Source organism: Carassius carassius, chromosome 17 (genome assembly GCF_963082965.1).
Source record: "Carassius carassius chromosome 17, fCarCar2.1, whole genome shotgun sequence".
NCBI classification, from domain to species: domain Eukaryota; kingdom Metazoa; phylum Chordata; class Actinopteri; order Cypriniformes; family Cyprinidae; genus Carassius; species Carassius carassius.
Genome location: NC_081771.1, coordinates 13,918,283 through 13,927,542, shown reverse-complemented (window position 1 = coordinate 13,927,542; position 9,260 = coordinate 13,918,283).

Genomic DNA, 9,260 nt, shown 5'->3' with positions numbered 1-9,260 from the left:
GTCATGATTGTAGGTTGAAATAGGCCTAACTGAAATTTTTTGTTGAAGTGATATGGTCAAGTTCTGCTTGGAACTACTTTAACCGTGTATCTACCTTAAAATATTTGCACACCTTAGAACATTTGTCAACCAATCAGATTCAATCATTTAACAGCCCTGTATTATAAACTATATTGTTACATATATATATATATATATATATATATATATATACTGCACAGTATCAACATTCATACTCTCGATGTATATTTATGGCGACTCCTCTGTGTCACTGCTCATCCCTGAAGACACGAGGGCTAATTGATGAGCCCCCCTCTCTCCTTCCCTTCTGGTACTGTCACTACTGACTGAGTGCAGGGTAAATAAATATTAGTCCCTCGCTCCCTCTCTTTAACCACCGGAAAGAAGTAATCACCACGGACCATAGACACACACACATACACACATGCATTAGTCCTTGGTGCTGTTCTTAACGACCCTTGCAGGGATGATGCTCTGTTAGCCTGGCAGCTTCTGCGGGGAGCAGGGGCCTGTTGCACCTGCTGTGTGTAAGTTTTGTCGCAGAATCAATTCGCAGTTGTACCATATGTTGTTACACAATACAAAATCTTAGTGTGTCATGCTACGAAACTTAATTAAAGCAAAACTCTAGCTAACATCTGCAGGACAGAGCTATAAATCCATGTGGCTTTTTGTTGTGACCCTGTGTTTGCACGTGAGTCTGAAAACTTGGAAAAAAAATTTAATGGAAAAGATACTTTAAAAATACAGGTACTAACTGAATGTAATGTTTCAGGAACATTAAATCAGAATCAGAATCAGAATCAGAATGAGCTTTATTGCCAGGTATGTTCACACATACGAGGAATTTGTTTTCGTGACAGAGCTCCGCAGTGCAACATAACAGCGACAGAACAAAAAACACAATAAGGAATAAAAAATACAAAAAAATACAAATAGGTGGGTAAGGATTGACAATATACAAATTGACAATGTATGGCAGGTATATTAAAAAGAGCATTTATGTATGTACATGTGTATTATGTGGAAAAATTGTAACTGTACGCTAAGTATGTGTGTTTGGATAAATAAGTGTATGTGTATATAAATATAAATATAAGTAGTATAGTGTGTTCCATGTATGTACATGTATATTATGTGCAAAAGATTTACGTGTACGCTAAGTATGTGTGTTGGATAAAAAGTGTAGTGTATATAAATATAAATAGTGTAGTGTGTCCCACAGTTATTATCAGCTGTTCATAAGATGGATTGCCTGAGGGAAGAAACTGTTCCTATGTCTGGTCGTTCTGGTGCTCAGTGCTCTGTAGCGTCGACCAGATGGCAACAGTTCAAAGAGGGAGTGTGCTGGATGTGAGGGGTCCAGAGTGATTTTAACAGCCCTTTTGCTCGCTCTGGATAAGTACAGTTCTTGAATAGATGGGAGGGTTGTACCGATAATTCGCTCAGCAGTCCGGACTACCCTCTGTAGTCTTCTGAGGTCCGATTTAGAAGCTGAGCTGAACCAGACAGTTACTGAAGTGCAGAGGATGGATTCGATGATGGTGGAGTAGAACTGTTTCAGCAGATCCTGTGGCAGGTTAAACTTCCTCAGCTGGCGAAGGAAGTACAACCTCTGCTGGGCCTTTTTCACAATGGAGTCAATGTGAATGTCCCACTTCAGGTCCTGAGAGATAGTGGTGCCCAGGAACCTGAATGACTCCACTGCAGTCACAGTGCTGTTCATGATGGTGAGTGGGGGGAGTGCAGGGGGGTTTCTCCTGAAGTCCACGATCATCTCCACTGTTTTGAGTGTGTTAAGCTCCAGGTTGTTGAGACTGCACCAGACAGCCAGCTCTTTAACCTCCTGTCTGTAAGCAGACTCGTCACCGTCCTGAATGAGGCCGATGAGTGTGGTGTCATCTGCAAACTTCAGGAGCTTGACAGAGGGGTCCTTAGATGTGCAGTCATTAGTGTACAGGGAGAAGAGCAGTGGGGAGAGAACACAGCCCTGGGGAGCTCCGGTGCTGATTGTACGGGTGCTGGATGTGTATTTTCCCAGCCTCACTAGCTGCTGCCTGTCTGTCAGGAAGCTGTTGATCCACTGACAGACGGAGGTGGGCACGGAGAGCTGAGTTAGTTTGGGCAGGAGGAGGTTTGGGATGATCGTGTTGAAGGCAGAGCTGAAGTCCACAAACAGGATCCTCACATAGGTCCCCGGTCTGTCTAGGTGTTGCAGAACATAATGCAGTCCGATGTTTACTGCATCGTCCACAGACCTGTTTGCTCTGTAGGCAAACTGAAGAGGATCCAGCAAGGGTCCAGTGATGTCCTTCAGGTGGGCCAGCACCAGTTTTTCAAATGACTTCATGACTACAGACGTTAGAGCCACAGGCCTGTAGTCATTTAGTCCTGTAATTTTGGATTTCTTTGGGATGGGGATGATGGTGGAGCGTTTGAAGCATGAAGGGACTTCGCACAGCTCCAGCGATCTGTTGAAGATCTTTGTGAAGATGGGGGCCAGCTGGTCAGCACAGGATTTCAGACAGGCTGGTGTAACACAATCTGGGCCTGGTGCTTTTTTCCTTTTCTGCTTCCTGAAGACCTGGCGCACCGCATCCTCGCTGATCTGTATTGCAGGTGTGGGGGAGAGGGGGGATGCAGGAGGTGTGAATGGTAGAGGGGGGATGCAGGAGGTGTGAATGGTTATATCACATTATGAATGTTCTGTAACTGTACCTTTACTTTACGCCTGCCTGTCGTCCTATAGCCATCAAGGCTGCTGCACAGAGGGCCAATGGAAACAAAGCAGTACTGAAGAACCATCCAGCTCAGGGATATGTGACACCCTAGGACAACCTTACCTGTGGTTGTGTGTGTGTGTGTGTGTGTGTTTCTAAAGGGTGTAAAGACGGAGACAGAGAGAGCGAGAGCCTTCAGCTTTCAAAATAAACAAAATCCTCAGTGACAGATTCATGTGTTTTTGAGGAACGAAGAGAGAGAGAGAGAGAGAGAGAGAGAAAGAGAGAGAGAGAGAGCGAGAGAGAGAAAAACACTAAGGTGTCATTTAAGGGTCAGTGCCTGCTCTCACTTCCTGTCTGTATTGATAGTTGTTTCCTGCTGGTGTAGGAAGAGGCAAAGGGGTAACAGGAGAGAGTGTTTGCACTGCCACACACTCTGATTGTGTCTGCAGAAAAAAAAGCCTACTTGATAAATTATGAATGAGAGACTGATGGAGGGGATAAGAGGATGAACGAAAAGAGAGAAGAGGGACAGTAGGAGGATGAGATGGGGTGACGTTATGGTGTTATCTCCGGCTATACCAAAACAGCTGGAGAACTGAAAGGGAGATGAGTACAGTACCATAAACACACTCACACCGTCTCTGTGATTTTGGATTTATAAACCCTAGTTGTGCTCGCAAAACTAAACACAACAATTCTTAGATGATAGCCCCAACATCCATATTTTAAATGGTAAAACTATGGATACTGTAGTTTGTGTGTGTGTGTGTGTGAGCTATTAGATCTGCTTTTAGAAGGCATGACCTTAAATCCAATGTTCTTTTCTCAGATTTAACTCGAAACCATTTTTGTACAAAATGTAATTTTACTCACTGCACCATCTCTCAGTGTATTTCCTTCAGATCCTTTTGGTTTTTAAGCCCAGTAAAGAGGGTAAGAATTATAGAAAGATGTAACAGTAAACTAAATTAAAGCCTATCTTATATTTGATCCATAATTGATTATGTTCATGTGGGATGATATGTGAGGAATAAAAAATTATAAAGAAAGCGCGAGAAAGGTAGATGGTGGGGGGTGGTGGCTAACAAGCTTGTCTCCTTCTGGATGACGGCTTTGTGACCGCAGGTTGAGCAGAGACGGGCTCGCTTTTCCCCGCTTGATGTTTTGCCTTTTTTTCTTTTTTAATGAGTGTCAGGACTGTTCTTTTTCTTTACAGTGAGAGGAGAGGGGGGGAAATCAGAACAACAAAACAACAAGAAAGCAGAAAAAAAGACCAAAAGAACAAGCGTTTTTGATAAAGTGCTTACAGAGCGATTACTGTGAGTTGTGCAGAGATGGCGCAGCGCTCACACAGGGCGAGAAAGCATGGCAAAGACATGTGCTCGCCTAGTAGTGTACAAACTTGAGAAATGGAATATTATCATTTATACAATTAATTTAATTCAGGAGAACTAAACAAAAATATGATACCAGATAAACTGCCTTAATATTATAAAATAAAATATAAGTAAAAAATGTTAAATCAGAATATTTAGTTCTTATAAAATAAATATAATATAAAGTGTAATATAAAAAGTGTAATCGAGTGCCTGTACAGTTAATTTGAACTTAAATTATATTAAATATACTTGAAATTTAGATGAATCTTGTATGTAACTTTAAGTTACAAGTTCATTTATTTGGTTGAGTTAATGTAATGGAAAACCATGTTTAAACATCAAGTTTTAAAGCATTAGTTTAAATAAAAAAATTTTATTCACTCAAATTTACTCACCTTGTTGTTCCAAATCTATATGACTTTATTTCTTCCATCAAACACAAAAGCGGAAATTTAGTAGAATGTCTGAGCTGTTCTTTTCTAAACATAAAAAAGGACAAAACAAATCTCCATAAATGTGCTCAACATGACTTGTGCTCTATATTCCACATCTTCTGAAGTGAAATGATAGCTAAGAGTCATATGAACTGATATAGTATTTCACTTTCACTTTTATAGTGTAGAAACTCATTGTGTTTGACATACATTAAATATCACACATGTAAATAATAACAGAATTCAAATTTTTATTAATGTCAGCTTTGAGTGGGAGATGTTCCAATTTTTCAGTGGGTTATTTAAGTGGGAAGATTTGATACTGAGTCTTTTTTGAGCGTCAATCCTCTCAGACTCGTGAATCTCAGGGAGGCATGATGAAATGGACAGACGGTATTTGAAGGGCTACGAATGCAGCGCGTCTCTTCCTCGCTCACACACTTAGAGTCCCTCACCAGAGCGTCTCTTCATTAGAACGCTTCTCCTGTCAAAGCCACGATGATAATCCAACCTTTCAAGTGACTGGAGAAGCGACAGAGCTCTTTGTCTGCTTTTAAAACAAACGATGAAATGAAAAACTAAAGGAGGGAACAATGAGCACAAGCTATTATTCTCAGCCAAACTGACTTTTATCTGCATTTAAGATGTGACAGGAGATAAATAATGTTTCGCAAGCTGTCAGCAGTGTTCTTTACTGTTGCGGCACAGAGGCATTCCAAAGTTTTTAGCGCCTTTTAAAATGCGGATCCTATTGAATTCTTCATGAGAAACGTGAAAAAAAAGAGAAAGAAAAACCATGAAGAGGTGAGACCAGGCAAGTTGAGGTCTACTTAACAGTAAATAGGATTGACAAAGACAACAGAAGAAGCGGTAGGCTTGTGTTGATCCTTTTTGGTGAATATAAGGAATGAAATCCATGCTGAACTGCCTGTAATTGCTCATGAAAGCCAAACTACAGGCTTTCTCCTCAATGCATCATCTTCTCTTGTCCTACTCTGTTATTCCACCTGACCAAGGCCTGGATCTTTCATGACTGTTGGAGAGGTTGTTTGGAGATGCGTGGTGACTGGTAGCTTTTTAGGTGCTGCCACTACAGGACAAGGGCTGTGACAGCTGCTGTGCTGCCCCTGCCTGGCCTTGTCACCTTGGTTACAGTCTACCTTTAGTGTGTGTCACTGTCTGGCAACATAACCGCACACACAGACTGCCCCAGTGAACTCCATACAATCTTTGACGAATGGCAGAAATACCTTCTGTACAGTAAGTAATCAGTGTTCATTATTAACTGATTCAATGTAATCAGATTCCAAAAATACTTGCAATTAGATCATTGTCACAAACACGCCAGGTTCCTCCTCCACACAATCACGACGCACACCCTCACCTGAGTACTAATCACCACCACCTGATCCGCATCACCTTCATCCACCTCAGCACCACAAAAGCCACACACACGCACTCAGTCATTGTCCGGTCACGTTCGCGACAAGATCATTCCTGCGCTAACTATTAGGACTAACTCCTATTTACCTTCTCTCCAATGATAACCTCCGAAGTCTCTTCTTCCGTCTTCTCTCCAAGGATTACCTCCAAGATCCTCCCAAAGACCCCACGGTGCGTGTGTGTGGTACCCTCCTTCCCGGCACGGATCCCAGCACCCATCCACTCCTTACTTCCCGCTCCTCTGCTTGTGTCCATTTAATAAACTACATCTTTCATCTGTTACTCCTCTGTCTCCGAGTGATCCGTAACAGATGACCGGACCAGCACCGAGAGACACAAGCATGAGCCTCACGGATCCCTTCCAGGAATTAGTAGATGCACTCCGCCGTACACTTATGTCAGCACCTGCATCACCACCACCAGCGAGCACTTCCGCGGATCCTATCATCCCTCCTTCACCTGCCGTGCACGCCAGTCCCATGGCACGGCCAGCGCCCTACTCTGGTTCGGCGGAGGAATGCAGCGGATTCTTGCTTCAGTGTTCACTGGTCCTGGAGATGCAACCGCTCTCGTACCCTACGGATCGAGCCAAGGTAGCTTTCATTATCTCCCAGTTACAAGGCAAGGCTTTACAATGGGCAGACTCTCTCTGGACTCAGAATAATCCTGTAACCCAGTCATATTCTAGCTTCATCGAACACTTCCGGGAAGTTTTCGGCAAACCTGCCTGGGACTCCTCTATAGGTGAGAGATTATACAACTTGAAAGAAGGGAATATGTCTGTCAATGATTATGCCTTGCGGTTCAGGACTCTGGCGGCCTCTAGTGGATGGAATGAACAGGCACTTCTCACTACCTATCGCCAAGGATTGGAGCCCAGAGTGCGGTTGCATCTCGCTGCATACGAGGATACCATCGGCCTCGAGCGATTCATCCAGCTGTACATCCGCTTCGCCACTCGTATGCAGTTGTGCTTAGAAGAGCACCAGGGCCAGGCGCATTCCTCCTCTCCGCTCTGCCGGCCAGAGAACGTCAGCTCCCCAGAACCAGCCAGCGAGCCCATGGTCGTGGACTCCTACCGCCTCACTATGGCGGAGCGTCAAAGACGGCTGGCCCAGAATCTTTGTCTGTACTGTGCAGCTCCGGGGCATACCATAGCTGGGTGCCCCGTCCGTCCTCCTCGTCCCATGGTGTGTGCCATCCTTCCTTCACGATATTCTATGAAACCACTCACCACTGTTGTGACACTTACTGCGGCTGATGTGTCTCTTCCACACTCCTCGATTCTGGGTCAGCCGGCAACTTCATCTCCGGCGCCCTCTGCCGTCAACTCAGTCTCCCAACCTCGCCCACGGCGGCCGCTTACCAAATACGCACCATCACCGGCAGGCCGTTAAGCAAGAAGTATGTACGCCACTGCGTGGGTCCAATCTCTCTCCAAACTGGACTCCTTCACCATTAGAACTGCTGATTCTGGGGGATTCTACCGCTGACGTCATCCTAGGGCGTCCGTGGTTGGAGCAGCATAACCCGGTAATCTCCTGGAAGACCGGAGAAATCCTGAAGTGGGGCGAAGCCTGCTTTCAATCCTGTATCTCCGGCTGTCCCGTTCCCGTGGAACGTCCCTCCGAATCACTACCAGTCTACACCACCTCTATTGAAAGCCCTGTCGTCAACCAATCCATCTCCATACCCCAGTGCTACGCCCCCTTCAGTGATGTTTTCTGCCCGAAGCGGGCCTCCAAGCTGCCTCCACACCGGCCATGTGACTGTGCCATAGATCTGCTGCCGGGTGAACCAGTGCCTAGGGGACGGATCTATCCCCTATCCGTTCCCGAGGAGAAGGCCATGGAGGATTACATCAGGGAGGCGCTGGCTCAAGGATACATCCGCCCATCTCCCTCCCCTGCTGCTTCGAGTTTCTTCTTCGTGGCCAAGAAGGATGGAGGTTTGCGGCCATGTATCGACTACAGAGCCCTGAATAAAATTACTCAGAAGTTCCGCTATCCTCTTCCCCTCGTCCCAGCGGCCCTAGAACATCTCCGTGGTGCCACTGTATTCTCCAAGTTGGACCTCCGCAGCACATATAACCTCATCCGGATACGCGAGGGGGACGAGTGGAAGACCGCCTTCATCACCCCTACTGGCCACTACGAGTACTGCGTGATAAACGCCCCCTCCGTATTCCAGGATTTCATGCATGAGGTGCTCCGGGATTTCCTCCATCAATTCGTCCTAGTGTATATCGATGACATCCTGATATATTCCCGGAGTCAGGCCGAACATCGACGCCACGTTGCGGAGGTCCTGCAACACCTGAGGGACTTCCAGCTCTACCTAAAAGCAGAGAAGTGCTCATTCCATCAGCCCTCAGTGCAGTTCCTTGGCTATACCATCGACCGCAGTGGCATCCGGATGGACGAGGGGAAGGTTAGCGCCGTCCGGGATTGGCCCGTTCCTACCACCATCAAGGAACTACAGCGATTCCTGGGCTTCGCAAACTTCTACAGACGATTCATTCAGAACTTTAGTACCATCACCAGTCCTCTAACCAACCTCCTTCGTCAGAAGCCCAAGTCCCTGTCTTGGACTCCAGCCGCCACCGAAGCCTTCCAGGCCCTGAAGCTGGCCTTTACGACCGCCCCACTCCTCGTGCATCCTAACCCAGATTTACCATTCGTCGTGGAGGTGGACGCCTCTACCACCGGAGTGGGTGCGATCCTGTCTCAGCAGCAGGGGATGCCCAGCCGCCTCCATCCATGTGCCTTCTTCTCCAGGAAGCTCAACCCGGCGGAGGTGAACTACGACATTGGCAACAGGGAGCTACTTGCCATCAAGCTTGCCCTGGAGGAGTGGAGACATTGGCTGGAGGGAGCCAAACACCCCTTTCAAGTTCTCACTGACCATAAAAACCTGGAATACCTTAGGGCAGCCAAGAGACTCAACCCCAGACAAGCCCGCTGGGCGCTATTCTTCACCCGCTTCCAGTTCTCCATCACGTACCGCCCTGGGGCAAAGAATGTCAAGGCCGATGCTCTGTCCAGATGTTACTCACCCGAAGAGAGGTCTGAGAACCCCGAACCCATCCTCCCAGACAAAGTTATTGTTGCCCCTATCACTTGGTCTGCCGAAACCCTACCTCCAGCCGAAACTCCTGCCAACGCTCCGCCGGGTTGCCCACCAGGGCACCAGTACATCCCCAGGACACGTCGCACTCCTCTCATCCACGCCACCCATACATCACTTGGCACTGGTCACCC